Source organism: Magnolia sinica, chromosome 18, assembly GCF_029962835.1.
Source record: "Magnolia sinica isolate HGM2019 chromosome 18, MsV1, whole genome shotgun sequence".
Classification (NCBI taxonomy): domain Eukaryota; kingdom Viridiplantae; phylum Streptophyta; class Magnoliopsida; order Magnoliales; family Magnoliaceae; genus Magnolia; species Magnolia sinica.
Genome location: NC_080590.1, coordinates 27,479,859 through 27,494,416, shown reverse-complemented (window position 1 = coordinate 27,494,416; position 14,558 = coordinate 27,479,859).

The window sequence follows — 14,558 nt, the reverse complement described above, 5'->3', positions numbered from 1 at the left end:
TCCATCTCAAAAATCCATCATCCTAGCTCTTCATTTCTCATCCTCTCCATGAAAGTGAAGCACAAGGAGATTGGCATTCCAACGGACCAAGAAGATCGAATGGTGGGTGCTCATTAGGCTAGATTTTTCATGTTTTGATGATGGGCCAACTGAGGCCTACCGATTGATGGTATGGATCTCACTTTGGACCCTAGGTGTGGCTGATGGCCCACCTTGATGCTCATGATCATTCCATGATGGGGCCATTCTCCATGGACCCCATCATGATGTTTATTTTCCTTTCATGAAAAGAGGTTATCTAGACCTTACATCTTGGTGGAGAAGGGATCTCCACCGTTAATTTTTGATTTGGTGGGCCCACATGCAATGGGACCCACTTGATGTATGATTGGATGCTTGAAACGGATGGCCCATAGTGCCGGGGTCCCTCCATCACGCGTGTCCCTCTATCTTCTCTCTTTCTCCCTCTCTTTTTAGTTATTTATCTTTGTGTGTGATGATATGGTCGTGTAGCCCACTTGGATGGGCCCCACCACGAAGTATGTATTGGATCCAAGTCATTGGTAGGTGAGGCCCACTTTATATGTGTTGTTCCACACCACCTAGCCATGTGGTGGCCCACCTGAGCAGGGCCCACCTTAAACGTTCCTATGCACCAGAACGTCCAGCGTCCCCTGGACGCTGGACGTGAAAATAAATATGAGCTTGGGGACGCTGGACGTGAAAATAAATATGAGCTTGATTTCAAGCTTATTAGGTGGGCCGATTGTGTAGGCCCCATCTTGATGTATGTATCCAATCCATGCCGTCCATCCCATTCAGAGGATCGTTTTAGGCGTTGAGCCGAAAAATGAAGTCCAACCGATCTTCGGGCGGGCCATAGCATGTAAAACATTAGTTTTTACCGTTGAAAGTCACCCTGACATTTTTTTATGCGCCGAAAAACATTGGATATTAGGCTCGTTGGAACAGTCTTGAGCCATAGAGTGCAATGGACAGGCTGGATTTAGCTGATGTGGGCCCTACCTTTGAAAAACCACGAAAATTCGTTTTTTTTAACAAAAAAAAAAAAACAACAACAACAACAGCGTTGCTACTGCTGCTAACAGGGAGAGGATGCGCAGGCATCTTGCGCTGTGGGCTGACGGGCCAGGGACCCACGGTCCAGCCATGGACCCCACCATGGTGTTTGTTCAACATCCATTCCGTTCAGATGGTGGGCCCCTTCTTGAAGTAGTCCCCCTCCAAAAATCAGGCAGATATATGGCTCAGGTGGCCCACACAGTAGGAAACAGTGAGGCTTTAACGTCTGCCATTGGAACCCATTTTTGGGATCACAAAAGTTTTGGATCAAGATGAAATTTGTTTTTCCTTTTCATGCAGGTCCGTGTGACCTTACCAGCGGGTTGGATTGCAAATAAATATTATGGTGGGCCCCACATGGGACCCACAGTGAAGTATGTGCCTTATTCACACCGTCCAGGTGGACGGTGGAACCCACCTAAATGTATGTGTTTTTCCATGCCGTCTAGCCGTTTGCTGGGCTGCTGGACGGCTAGTGGACCCCTGATGTATGTGTTCTATCCACACCGTCCACCCACCATGATCCATTTGCTGCATCCAAACCGTCCATCCATTTCTAAAGCTCATTTTTGGGCATGAGCTAAAGATTGAGTCAAATCCATAGCTCAAGTGGACCCCACCATTTAAGGTAGTGGACAATGACGTCCACCGTTCAAAATTTCTAAGGGCCATAGGAGTTCCCTATTAAGCTGATAGTTGTTTCCACTTTATCTATCACTATCTTAATGAATGAACAAGTGGGATGGAAAACATATGTTATGGTGGGCCTTAAGAATTTTAATAGTGGAAATCATTATCACCACTTATATTTGGTGCGGTCCATTTGATATACATGGGGCCCAATTAGTGTGGTCCATTTGAGATACATAAGGGCCATGTGATTAGGCCCATTTTGATATATTCTAAGGCCCATATGTTATGGCCCATTGCAATGTACATAAAGCCCTTTGGCGAGGCCCATTAATGCGGCCCACTTGATATATGTAAGGCCCATGTTACGAGGCCCATTGTGATGTATTCAAAGGCCAATGGGATATGGCCCATTGCAATGTACATAAGGCCCATTGATGCGGCCCACTCGATTTATATAAGGCCCATATAAGGCGGCCCATTTGATGTATTTAAGGCCTACGGGTCGAGGCCCAATGAGACGTATATAGGTCCATTGTAATGTGTGATTCCCCATGGTTTATGTAATGGTATTTATGGCAGGCCATGCCTTGGGAGCAATGTTGGTTTGACGTCCACATTGTAAGAATAATGTTGGTTAAATGTCCGCATTATAATTCTCTGTAGGGCCCATTGATAGGCCCATACTTGTTGATAATTCATCACTTTATAACATGCTTAGTATAGCTTTATGATTCATACCCATCCGCATCATATGTATGCTTGATATGAGGAATGTTTGATCATAGCTAAGTCGTTGGGCTGAAACATTTACGGGACTCCTTATGAGACGGAGTGCCCCACATGATTGCGTAGTACGCGTAGGATTACTGCATGATTGTATGGTGTGACTCATGCATCTCGCATATATGTGACTTGATCACTGCTCGCCCTAGCGACATCAAGGTCGTGACCTCCACAGACACATCGTGGATGGTCGTATCGGATACCGAAAATATTGATTCTAGCATTGTGGGCACTTAAGATGTCCTTAGATGAAAATCACATAACCTTTTTGGTACCAAGAGATGCTCCAACGTCTAGACCGAGTGGATACACGAGCGCCCGAGTGCCGAATACCAGTAGGCCGCGTCTCCCACTGTGTCGTGGTCGGTTAGAAGGGGATGTAGCCTTATCCGCCCGAGTGAGGGGGCTATAAGCTTGGCTGAGTTTGACCAGCTCGCAAATGAGTCCGCTATCGACGAGCCGGGTAGGTATTGACAGACTACTGGTCAGGCGGATAGTGTGGTCTCTTCCACTTGCTTGACTGTGCAGCTAGGGAGGAGGCAGTCAGTGTGAGTGTATTAGACCCCGGTGATATCTAGAGAGGAACTATACTGATGTGTACTTGATGAGTACTGACACGCTTGCTTTATATCTCGCATATGACATTTGGCTACATAAGCCTCGCATCGCATGGCCTTGGTATGGTCGATAGCATTTATGCCTTGCATTACATAGTTTTGGTATAACTGATAGCATTCATGGACTTAGCCGCATATCTCTGCATTACTCTGATATTGTATAATTGGCACTCGCCTTACACACACTTTCACTACCCTCTAAGCTTTCTATAAGCTTATGCACAATAGATGCGTGCAGGTGGCGTTAGGTTGCAGCAGTGTTGAGCTTGGAGCGTGCGGCCGAGCTTCTGGAGTTTACTTTCATTATATTGTATTTTCCTTTCATACGCATTGTACTTAAAGTTTTTGATATAGTGAATATGTGGTGATGTTGTTTTGTGACTTAGTTATGCTTGTGGTTATGCTCCATTACAAAAAAAAAAAAATTCATACTGAAAATCCTCCTTGCAGGATCCCAAGATCGGAACCTGGTGTATGGGCGCTAAGAACCGAGAATGGGGTACTATGGAGGCTGTCGGCACCGGATTCGGCGATCGGAATTTTGTGAGCCTGGTTTCCGACTTTGGGGCGTGACAGGGGAAGCTAAAGAGAAATCGATTCAAGATTGAAGAAATATCTCAAGACTTGTGTTATCAAGATGCTCATCCAAACTTATAAGAGTTTTTGTTTAGAGTTAACTTATTTGGAGTCAAAGTCCTTGTGCAGGTAACCAGCGGGTGTGTTCGTGTTTAGTTTTTATGTAGAACCATTCTAGAGTTTGAGACTTAAACTCGATTAAGTCCTTGTATAGGCCACTTATGGGTATGTACATGTAAGTTCTTATGTAGGCCACCGACGGGTGTGTGTATGGATTAATTCTTATATAGGACTAATCGAGTAAGACCTTGTGTAGGCCACTAACGAGCATATATGTGAGTCCTTGTGTGGGATTGTAAAAGTTAATGGTGAACATATTGAAAACCGTGTGAGATTGTGTAATTTAGAAAACTCGAGTTTGTGTTCATCATCCGAGAGTAGAGTAGGCAAGTAGTTGAACAATTATATATCATTGTATTTGCAATTGATGATGCATTTCTATTTATACTTGTGGTTTGATTCTTTCATATTTTATTGATGCATGAATAGATTATATAATAGGTATTTATTTCAGTGCACACGCACTTGACATTTCTATTTCACAGTATTGACTATTTTACACATATAATTGTATCTTTTACAATTTATGATCTTAAACTTACTTTGTAGCTTAATTGAATTAATTAGTAAATAATTTTAAAATGTTATATTCACCCCTTAAGGATCTAATCATAATTCAAAACTTATAAGTTTGGTGGTATTGGTATTAGTACCTGCAATTTTGCTCACTATAAAAATTATTAAAATCTTTCGATGTGTATTATATTTCGTTATCAGTTCTTAAACATTTTTTTTTCCATTTTGATTTTCAACTAATGCTTTAAATTTAGTAAAATAACTAAAAACACAATTTTTTCTTTTCAATATGTAAACCCGTACTTTTCTGAAGAAATTGTTAATAAAGGAAACAAAGTACTTTGAACATTTCAAAGATTTAACTAGAGCTTTCTAAGTATCAGAATAAATATTTTAAAACATCCTTACTTTTGATAATGGATGAAGGAAGATGATCTATATGAAGCTTTTCAAATAGATAATCCTCACAAAAATATAAATTAATAAACTTTAAACTAAGAAGTAAGTTTTGATCAAGAAGTACATTTAGTCCTTTCTTGCTCATGTAACCCAATTACCTGTGTCAAATTGTAGCAGAGTTTGTCACAATATTAGAAATAATAGAATCGTCAACCATGGTACCTCCAATCAAATGATTTAAATGGCTCATTAATTCTCATTTCATCGCCACCATTGCTTCCTTTACAAATTTTAATCAATTAGTTTCACTATAAATTTTATAGCAATCTTCATCGAACTTTCTTAATGACAGAGGACTTTTCTATAGGTTTGATACGTATCACATACCAAAAAACCATACGCATGATACTATTAAACATTGTAATTTTGGTATCTCTAATCCATACAATTTTACACATTATTATCACCAATGTAAAATGTGTCGTCATCACATGACTGATATGTGTAGAAACAATATCTATGTGGAGTCATATGGAACAAAGTGCCTGAATCTAAGATACATTGATGGCTTAAATTCTCTTGTAGAATCACTATAGACAACATTTTCCCATCCTCAAATGAATTGTCTTTCTCGACTAAATTTTCTTGGGAGCCCTTTGAATTTGATGCTTGATCATGTGATTTAGGTTTGTAATTTTCCTAATTTATTTTATCGAGTTTATAATTTTTGCGCAAGTAGTCATTCTTTCCGTCATTCTAACACTTACCTATTTTATGCCCTTTAGACTTTTATCTCATTTGATCTCTCCCACTAGTACCCTTCTTAGTGGATCTTCCTCTAACTATCATAGTATTATCAGCATATTTTTCATGCATTTTTTCTATGAGACATTTTAGTAAGCAATGTGGACATGATTGACTCCATAGTGAGATCTGGACCGTTGCTAAGATTCATAATCAAACCATCCCATGAATCTGACATGAATAGAGCAAAAGTGAGACATTTTCTTCATCGTCAATCTTTACATCCGCTGCCGCCAATTTGCTAATCAGGGTGTTAAACCCATTATATCTTTTTCAACATCAATTTCCCTTCATATAAGTTTTGTAATTTGTCTCATAAACCTTCTGCAGTAGTTTAATTAGATACGTTGAAGAAAACTGAATCATCCGATGCAAGAAGAAAGTCAATTATGGCTAATTAATTTTTCTCATCAAATACCTCATCTTTCATCTTCACATGCTTCTTTTCTTTTCTTTGAATTGCAATTGTGCATCCTTATTTCACCAGCACCACGTTCATTTTCAGTTTCTACAATGTATAATTGGATACATCGAACTTTGAACACCTCGAATTTGATAGAACTCGATCCATGCATCTGAAATGTAATTGCAAAACAAACACTGAAACCGATCTTGATTATTGTGCTAAAAGGTTTCTCAACCAATTGCTCTAATACTAATTGTTACAAAAAAAATGCCTGCACGTGATAAATGTAGGCGAAACGAAAACACAAAATATAATAGCTAAACAAAAGACAAAGGAGCTGGACTAAAACAAGAGACGGGGCATAAGGATTTACGTGGCTCGACAATATACCTACTCTACGGGGCAACAACACGGAGCTTTATTTTTTAATAGATATAAGAGAAACAGAAATATAAGCCTTACCTCTCTCTCATTCATACAAGGAATCTCAAAATATGAACCAATTGAATGCCTTTGTCAACCTATGATCCTCAATATATGAGCCACGTCATGTGACAAAGGATTCTCCAAAACCTAAAGAAACAGACTTGACCTCATGTAAATGGTTGTATGTACGGATGTACGAATACTTGCACAAAAGAGAGAGAGTTAGAGAGAGATTAGGGAGAGACGTCTCCCAAACTTATTGGGAGATGTAATTATCTCCACTGCTAAAACATTGAATACACAAAACTATTAATATGATCTAATACTTATGTGGCCCCATAAAAGTTCAATGGAGGTTCAATCCTTACTTTTTCCTATCATGTAGCCAACTTGAGTTTTGGGACTACCTTATTTTTTTTGTCCATATCCTAACATGATTTGGCAAAATAGATAGACACGGTGGATTTCTCACAAGCATTACAGTGGCCCCCTCTAGTTTACTATCAAAGGAAGTTCCTGCAAAAGGGTTTCGCTAGCAATCTACAGCCCCTATAATTTAGTTGGAATATATAACGCTGAGCTTGCCATACATCAGATGGATGGGTCATGGTGGCAAACCATCCTAAGAGTTATACCCATTGCACACATGGAAACAAGGATTTTAATCAGATACAACTACCATCTTATGCCCTGCATAAAACACCCAAACTCTTTAGGCCAACCATGTTGTATATTTGAAATCCACTCCATTCGCTAGGTATGCTCCTCGATTCTAAACAATGCACCATGGATCTATGACTCAGGTGAGCCATATCATAGGGAACAATGGGGATGGAGCGCCAACCACAAGTCAATGTCGAAGGCCACCATGATGTTTCTTTCATTGAAACCATTCATCAAGTGTGAATAACCGGGATGAAAGTGATATACAAAAATCAACCTTATCGAAAACTCAAGTAAGAAATGATGCATGAACTTAAGAGTTTTATGCGCAATTATACATTATTTCTATTGGTATGTCCCATATGAGTCTTTTATGAATATGTTATTTTTTTAAATATGTATGGTAAGTAATGGATTTATGGTAAGTAATGGATTTAACCTATACAACATGGTGTCTCAAAAACCCTAGGTGTTATATTGCATGTGTCAGGCAACATCAGTCTTAATTAAAACTTGAATTGTTTGCTACACTAGTCTTAGACAGTGTGGTAAAACACCCAATCTATGTCAGATCCACCGTGTTGTATATGAGAAATCTGCTATATCCATTAGGTGACCTATGGTGTGGCCCACCTGAGTTTTACATTTTCCTTTTTTCTTATTTTCTTTTATATTTTTATTTTTTGCCCTAGAGCTTAGAAATTAGGGGCACACCTGTTGGAAGGAATGGTTGTCAACTAACAACATGGTGGGCCATTGAGCTTCAATGTTTTAGGTGCACCTAAAATAAGTGTAGTATAGTATTTTGGTCCTCCTGAAACTAGAGCTTTTTCATTGACTAGACTTCTCTAGAACAATTGTGTGTAAAATTACCCTAAGGTTGTGAGTCATGCTATGTTGTGTACATAAATGATTTTGTTTGAGAAATTCTATCCTCCATGTTACATTCTAAGGTAAAAAATCGGCTAGATTCACAACTCATATGAATCACACAACATGAAACAATGAAGATGGAATGCGGTTACTAAGTTTGTGCATGGCCCGCCGTGGTGCTAATCTTTCATCAAAGCCATTAATCAAGTGTAACTGATAAGGATCTTTCATCAAAGCCATTAATCAAGTGTAACTAAACAGGATGAAAAGAGAAAAATCAAACTGAAATAGAACTCAAGTGGGGCCACATTGTTTAAGTTTAGAAGTTTTGGGAACTTTTTTTTTTTTTTTTTAACATTGCTCCCATTGGTATCGCCCATGTGAATTTGTAATCGAACTTAACTTCTATATGCACGGTCAAAATAATTTTGACCTGATGAACAAAGTTGATTTTACATCTACAACATGGTAGAGTCCACAGAGATTTGGTGTTTTATTCACTATTGCATAAAACATGTATTAGAGGGGAATTTGGACCGTTTGCAATAACATGCCCTCATAGTGGTGGATAGGCTAGCACACTTGGGTTTCAATTTTGACAAGTATGGTCCATTTTTAAATAATCCAGACCATTAATATTCTACTGGTATCTACTATGGATGGATATATAAAATCCAATAAATCTCAAATAATATAAAAATACTAGAGGTGGTCCATTCATAGTCAGATTTCTCTTCGTCTTGAAGAGAAAAATAAAAATACTAGAGGTGGTCCATTCATAGTCAGAAACAATAGACCAAGGGCTTAGATCATCAAACTAGGATATCCAATCGTAAGTTGGTACGTGCAATTCTGGTGAATGAGCAGTTGTTTTTTGTTTTGCTTTTCAATACTTTTATAGTATGGTTAGTTGGGATGGTTTTACTTGGTAGGTGCCTTGTTGGTATAAAAATAAAAAATAAATAAATAATTGAAGTCTCATGTAGAGAGGGGGAAATAGTCCTTCTCCTGAGAAAAATTCAATCTTATCCAAACCTACCTATTCTACGTGACTTTAGAGTTACTGGTAGAATTTCACATGGTCGAGCTTTTAAACCGTTGATCTCTTGTATGTACAATGAACATGGACAGCCTGCAAAACCCTTTTATAGAAAGTTATTGTGGTGAGAAATTAGGTGGGGTCCACTGTGACATTTGTGAGAAATTTAATCTGTCCATCTGTTTTCTCCTACCAGTCTAAGGACATTAATTAAGATATGAGGCCATCCAAAACTTAAGTAGACAAATGACATGAAAAGAAAAAGAGAAGGTGAGGAAATGCTTACCGTTGAAACCTCCCTACGTCCATCATGATGTTTATATGCCATCTAAACCTTTGATAAGGTCATTTTAACCTGAAAACACAAAAACATAACTCTAATCCAACACTTATGCAGCCCAATAAATGTTTCAACAGTGGATGTTCAATCCTCACTGTTTTCTGATTTGCGGCCCACTTGAATTTTGAATTTGCTTTATTATTATTTTTATATCATGTCTTAAAATAAGCTGAAAAAATGAATGAACATGATAGATTGTCACAAACATTACAGTGGCCCCATCTAGCTTCTAAGCGCATGAACTTTTTGGGAATTCGCAGGCAATTCGCATTCTGCGAATATAGACAGCATGGCGGGCCCCAACGGAGCTCGCGTGGTTTTGGCACTGCATAAAACAAGTGTTGTAGGCCATTACCCTCCCACACGCATGCTTGTCTCATGCACTGAGGTGTACGCTCTCTCGATTTGCACGTGCATGCTTTTCCTGGTAGCGACAAACGTGAAAGCATCTCCTTAGATTGGGATTTCATCATCAGGTTTTCATATTATTTCTTAAAAAAAATAATAATTATAAATAAATAAATAAATAATTTGTGAAACCTAAACCTATATGAACCGCCTAGCTATGTGATGCAGCACCCCGTGGAATCACCATCACGGTTCACCGTATACAAAGACCTCAGTGTTGAAACGAGGTATCTTTCACTCAATCTACCACTTGAGCTATAGATTTGGATGTAACTTTAGTAAGCCATTGGAGAGGAATCTATTTCCTCCCTTGATTTGTCTCTCTCTTTTTCCATGGCCCACAAAAGTTTTGGGTCAAAGTGAAAGTCAGGACTTAGGGTTTTCATTGGGTGTTTCGTCACATGGACGGTTCACATTTTGGGCCCACTGTGATGAGTTCTGGAAAAGTTTTCACCATGTACGGATACGAGAGATGCTCCGGTGCTCTCAAGCGCTATAAGTTATGGTGCTCCTAGGTGCACTGGGAAACTAAGGTTGTCCAATCCAATGATCTAAACTGTTCATTAGGTTAAGCACACATTTAATGAGCTACCATGTAAACATCACGTCAATCCGATGAATAAGAACCATTAGATCAATGTTATTTTACATGGATGGCTACAATCACTTATACAAAATAAATCCAATCAACCATTTAATCCATCTATTTGTCAAAGCCCATTACGGATTATTTACTATTCTAAAGAATCACTTTTGTTAGGCAATTCTAACCATCCAATCCATAGCTTCGAAAATGGATGACCGTAAAAAATGAGGCCAAATCAAAGATATATTAGATAATCCAATTAGTACAATTTTTGGTCTGATAGAGTATGAAATTTATTTTGAACTTAATGGACAGTCCAGGTTGATCAAATGAACAGTCAAAAGTGAACTGATACAACTAAGGGTACTTATAACTTATAGCTCTCTAAGAGCATTGGAGCATTTCTATGCAGCATACCCAGTAAAATAAGATGCTTGGACTATTGCTGATGTGTGACATGGATGTATGGAAATTGAGTGTTTGGCATGAATGCAGGGTGACTACCTAAATTTTAAGCCCCATCATTTATTCATCCTATCAGACCTGATAGGATGATCCAAACCATATGATTTTATCTATGAAAATTGATCATTTTATTCTTAACCATCCATTTAATAGCCACTCATTAGATGGTTAAGGTCATTTGATCAGTGTGACATTTATGCTATGCACCATCAGCAATGGCCTTGATTGGACGGCTCAGATGGCTATTATTTTTCTATTCTATGCCACTTATTAAAAAGGTTAGGAACATTCCACTGTCAGTAAAGGGAGAGTTGCACGCCAAGACAATGTTGGTGTTTTGATGTGGATTGTATGCAACCCCATCTGGGGTTGTTTGGTTGATGGTAAATGGTGGTAATGAGTGTATACACACACACACACATATGCACTCACCCCAAATCACACCAATTTGTACCAAATTCGTGTGAACTTTTTTGAGAAATCATATATTCATATGTGATGTGACTCCAAAATCCGTCCACGTGAAGCAGTACCTCATGAAACCCTAGGCTCAATTTTCACTTTGATCCAGAACTTAGGTGGGCCATGAACAATGAAAATAGCTTCCTCCCTTTATTTTCATTTCTCTTTTCTATAGCCCACTAGAATTTTAGATCAGCATGAAAATTTGTCCCTTGGGTTCCATGGGATTCCGCATCACATGGACCAATTGAATTAGACGTGCATGACAAGTGTGCAAAGGTGTACACGGGCATAGGTGTGCAAGTGAGCATGACTCTAAATATACATGTGTGTATTTTATATATATATATATATATATATATATATATATATATATATATATATATATATAAATAATGAGTTTATTATAATTATTATGTCAAATATCACATATATTAAGAAGGGTATTAAAAGTGACATAATGCATTTTAATTTTAGCCATTAAAACACCAATTTTGGGCTACAATATTTCAGTTAAGTGCTTCCAAATGTAAGAAGCAAAACCATTAAATGCAAGAGCCATCTTTGGTGTAGTCTACTTAGTGTTGAATCTGCCTTATTTTGAGCTCATACCTTAAAATGGTAAGAGAGAATGGGAACGCACATGGATATGTTCATACTAAGATGTTGAAACTCCCGTAGGGTCACAGGCTTTTAAAATTCAGATATGAGTTACCTTAAATTGACCCACTTGATGTTTGCCTATGTCCTATGCCACACATTGTAGAACGCACTGGCCATGTGGCACATGTACTTCACGTGAGGGAGTGTGTACGATACAACTCATTTACATGTGTGCACATGAGCAACGAGATGTTGATACATCCATCTGGTGATGGGCCCCACAAAAGAATGTTAGGTCGTCTATACTTATATGTCCTATTAATATTGTGGTTTCGTGATGAGTCGGCCAACTTTGTTTTAGGCAACAGGACTTCTCTATCTATATTTTGGGGACCATGACAAAAACAAAGCTAGTCTGAAAATTTAAAAAATAAAAATAAAAATCATGAATTGTAGTTTAGGTTGTCCATTGTTTTGGTTAATGAGAAGCCCATTTAATAAGTGAATGGCCTGATTATATTAGTTAGATGATCTGCACGGTGTGTCACACATGAAGTATGGCTCGGATGCCATACATACATCACCTTTCATCTGGGTCGACTTGGTTGTGGTACATATCTTAGAAATCATACTAATGTGACTCGTGTTGAAAGATTCTAATATGAGATTTTTATTTTGGGGTGTCCCATCAACGTTGAGGCCCATCATGTAAACATTGTGGATCACTAAAACTAAGCCCATATTTAACAGCTGTGATTATGACGAATGATACATTGGAATTGTAGCAAACTTCTAAAAATAAATTGGCAATTTCTAACGGAAGGTTTGATAGAAGGAAGCTCCTTTACATATCTAACCATGTGTTAGAACTTTAAATGCATGCAAGATCCAATTCGTCCATCTTGATTAGTGTCTCACATTGTACAATCTCTTACCCATAAATTAGGTTGAAGGTGCTATACTTCGGTTTGCTTTTTGTCAGGTGCATAGTACGTGCGGCCATGCCATAATCAATATAGCAACTCAATGTAATTGATCAACTTCGACCTCAAGCGTTGGAATAAACAGATACGTCCAATATAAATATATATAAGATTTTAAGAAGATTAGTCCCTTACTCAGCCACTTGTAGAATTTGATAATGATTCAGCGATAATTGGAGAATGGGGTCCTTCCTTCATAGATAAACTACTATGTGTCTTCTATAAGAAAAAGCTTTCAAAATACCAATGCAATCAAACAAAAGGAAAAAGGATAAAAAAAAAAATCACAATCGATTACTAAGAGCAACTGCGAGAATGTGTATCTTGAAAGCACTGTGTGATATAGGACAAATCTAGTCCATGAGTGTAGATTTGGATTACAATTACATATTATAGCAACATATTATAGCTAAGAATTACCACTACTCTTAGGATAAGCTGATAAAAAAAAATTGGTAGATTTGTTTGGTTGTTGTGTTGGATTGTTTTGAAATGATCTTACTCTGTTGACTCCCCTACTATTTATAGAATTTTATTGCAACTCATTCTTCCATTATTGCAAGGGTTAGGATAGTTGAAAAGTCTTTTTAGATCCTTCTCCTATTTAATTAGATCATTCTTTAGTTACGTTTTCTTTTTACGATGGTTTCTCTTATGTCGACTATTTACTCCCCATGTATAGGGTTGTGATATAGTAATAAACTCAGTGAGACCGAGGTCGAATCCCAAGGGATTGAAACTTGTACGTAATCTGAAAATAACCAGAACTAGAACTAGAATAAGATGAAATCTAAATCAACTGAATATGAGGGAATAAAGGTGAAATAGTAATCTAAAACTTAGAGAATTCAAAGGTAGGGAACTAGGGTGCCAAGGATCCACTTGTAGCTAGAGCTGGGCATCGGACCGAGTCGGATCGGATTGGGTCCAACTCGACTTAGACTGAAATATGCAGGGCCTGACCCGAACTCGATCCGATCCGGAACCGAGTCCAGGTCATCTGCCTCAAACTGACCCGATTCCCTCATGGTCTGAGCCGATCCGAGTCCGACTCGGTCAGGAAAACCGAGTCAAATCGGATTGGGCGAGGTTAGGATCGTCTGTTTTTCCAACGGTGTGAAAATCATTACTCCCACTGTTTCTTATGGTGTGATCTACTTGATTAGTAAATATACTTAAAATTTGGCATCTATCACTAAAATGATCTAAAAAAACTGATGAACGGTGTGGATAAACCCAAAAAAAATTCAAGACGGGCCACGTAGTTTACTCAGTGCGATAAAATAACTCCGTACAAAATCTGTTTCTAATTTAATTAAGTACTTGCTGTCTACAGCTCATGACAGCTATACAATACGTGTCGTGCTCGTCTATAGCTCGTTAAGAAGTGGATTGTGTACTGATCTATAGGGTCCACCATGATTTACATATTTTATCTACTCCGTCCATCCATTTTAATAGATAATTTGATGGCTGGAGCCCAAAAATGAAATATATCCAAATCTCAGTTGGTCATCCCCACGGGAATCAGTGTGAATTGAAATTCTACCGTTGAAAATTTATTGAGGCCCACAAAAGTTTTGGATCAAGCTGATTTTTGTGTTTTCCCTTCATCTGTGTCTTTGTGATCTTATGAACATGTTGGATGACAAATAAACATCACTTTGGGCCCTAGCAAGGTTTCAACGGTCGAAGTCATTATTCCCCCTGTTTCCTTTGGTGTGTTCCACTTAAGCTTTGGGCATACTTATATTTTGTACTCAACCACTAAAA